Here is a 2,831-nt window from a genome sequence, read left to right as displayed (position 1 = left end):
GTATATTTTCATATTTTATCACTCTCTTACTAAATTCGTTTCATATTACTTAAATTTTTGTTGATATAACGCAATCCTTAAAAAAAATTTACTTAGAGGTATATTTTTCTAAATTAACCTTATTAATGATAATTTGCAACTTTAAATTTATCTATACTGTTACTTTATATAGTTATTTAACTCTAAAGGGTAGAAAAAAACATAATACAATTCTCTTGATTTCACAAATTTAGCAGATAAATTAAAACATCTATTTTTAGTATGAGAATCAAGTGATAAGAAATGATATTATCTATTGTCTATATCAGTAAATAAGTTGTGATTGTCATTAATAGAGTATTACATATTTTATAATTCACATAAATAAATATAATTTTTAAAATTTAACCTTATTTTTATTCAAGAAAAACATCTAGTACCCCCGAACTATGACCAAATTTGCTACGATACACGTCAACTTCACAGGGGTCCTATTACCCCTTAAACTAAATTTTAGCGTATTTTTGTCAATCTTTTTAGCTAAAGTAATACCTTTTGTCAGTCATTTTAGATGGCATGACACCTTTGATGTAGACTCTATTTTATGTAATAAAGGTGCCACATTAGCACAAAAAATGAAAAAAAATACACTAAATTTGAGTTCATGAGATAGTAGGACCCCTGTGAAGTAGGAGTGTGTCGTAACAACTTTGACCATAGTTCAGGGTGGTAATAGAGGCTTATCGCTTTCATTTATTATTTGTATTTTTTGCATTGAAATATGTTTATAAAATTAGTATTACTTATTATTTTCACTTGTAAAATAAATATTATAGTTTTGGTTATTATCAATAAAACTAATTTTCTTATCATGCTAATTTACTTCATAAAGATCATCATTAACTTATATACTTAATTAGTATTTCTTACTTTTTTCCTAGAAGATAATGTTTATGTTTTTATGAAAATTTTGTTATATGATTTTTTTTTTTCAAATGAAAATATGATGATTTTATAGAAGTTAAAAAAAAAATTAAAAAAATAGATGATAAAGGGTAAAATAAGCATTTTAAAAAGTCAATTAGGATCAAGGGGGAGTATGATTATTGTTCAAAGTTGAGGGGAGAGTTTGATTTTTAAAATAAAGTTGGGGAGAGAAAATGATTTTGACCCAAAAAGTAACGCATGGTAGTATACTGTGCAGCCACTTGACAACCATCTATGCAAGTCTTTCTTGTTATTTAGTATATACTAGTGTACGTACCTATGCGTTGCATGGATTATTTCAAGAAAAAAAAGGTAAAGAGAGATAATAGAAACATACGTATATGAACACTGTATGACATATTAAGGATATTTTATTTTCATCCTTTTTTTCGTTCTTATTATATACTAATATTTTATAGTATATGTAATTGATTTTTCTTTATTATTATCGATTTCTTCAAATAATATGCCATCTTTTATACTCTAGAGGTAGGGGCCAATATGCACAAGTATATTGGAACAATTAAGCTATAGAAAATACTATGCATAACAACGGTAACGACATAAGATTCTTTTTTCTTGTTTAATTATCATTCGAAAGAACTAATTTTCATTTATTACTGACTCTAGCATAGAACGATTGTTTATGCAAAAAATCAAGAATCTTACCATAGGATAGATGTTTTCTTTATTAGTATATACACGTCCATGAAAAATTAATTATATGTGTATAAAGTTACAGAAAGATATGTATATTAGTATAACTTTCCATACCTTTTCATTTTGTATGACCCCATTGAATATTATTGAAAAAAAATTAATATGTCTTTGCATTTATAAAATTCATTTAAAGTGAAATAATCATTTTTTTAGCTTATTGAATTTCATCTACGTTATACCTAATTCAATATTGCTTTAATTTAAGAAAATAGGCGTTGTATGTATTATCATTTAGAACTCATCATAATTGCAGCACAACCATTATCAAGTTTCATTACTTCTTCATATATGATAATTCAAATTACCTTCTAGATGAAATTATTACTTATATTCATGATGCTTTTGAAGGATATACATATATAAAGTGTAAAATAATTTTTTTTTAAATTAAAGAAAATAAATTTATGACCATCAATTAATTTATTTGTTTCTTATTTTTATTTAATGAAATATCCACAGTATCATATATTGCTAATAAATTTTTACTAACTTTTCACATGACATAATATTACTGTATATTACTCTATTTTAAGATGTGTGTCCAATAGCGGACAAAATAAGTAATGCAAAAAAAAAAATTGAACTACTTTTTATTTTTTTACCATGATAAAAAAAACATAAACTTTCTATCACCTCTCTCGATCGAAAGCTGAAGAAAAAAGATATACTTATAAAATCAAAACATAGTTATTCATTATGCTCTTCTCTCTTACATATTTCTTAATTTATTTGGCTTTTTTATTAATGAATCAAAAACTCATCAGGATATTCTTAATGAACATGTAAAATTAGTTTTCAATAATAAATCAAGCATTATTATGTATCTTCTCATAATATGATTTTTGTTAAAGTTTATTTTTATCCCTTTTTAGAAGCTTCTATATTTTTTATTTTTTTGCTGACTCAAACTCACAACTTGAGGTTGGAAGTGAGAATGCTTACTAATTAGCAACTGTCTCTTTTCTTTGATAATATGACTTAAAACCCTTTAGAATAATAATTAATAGAACAAAAATAAATTCCTTCCAAAAATATTATCAAATACAAATTGTTCATAGGCCTTATATTTTGTAAATTTAAAGGAGAGTATCTCAAATTTTGTCAGTAATAGTTATAACATTCAAAACGGTATGTCTGATAGGAAT

This window comes from Capsicum annuum, chromosome 3, assembly GCF_002878395.1.
Source record: "Capsicum annuum cultivar UCD-10X-F1 chromosome 3, UCD10Xv1.1, whole genome shotgun sequence".
NCBI classification, from domain to species: domain Eukaryota; kingdom Viridiplantae; phylum Streptophyta; class Magnoliopsida; order Solanales; family Solanaceae; genus Capsicum; species Capsicum annuum.
This window is presented reverse-complemented; position numbering follows the sequence as displayed.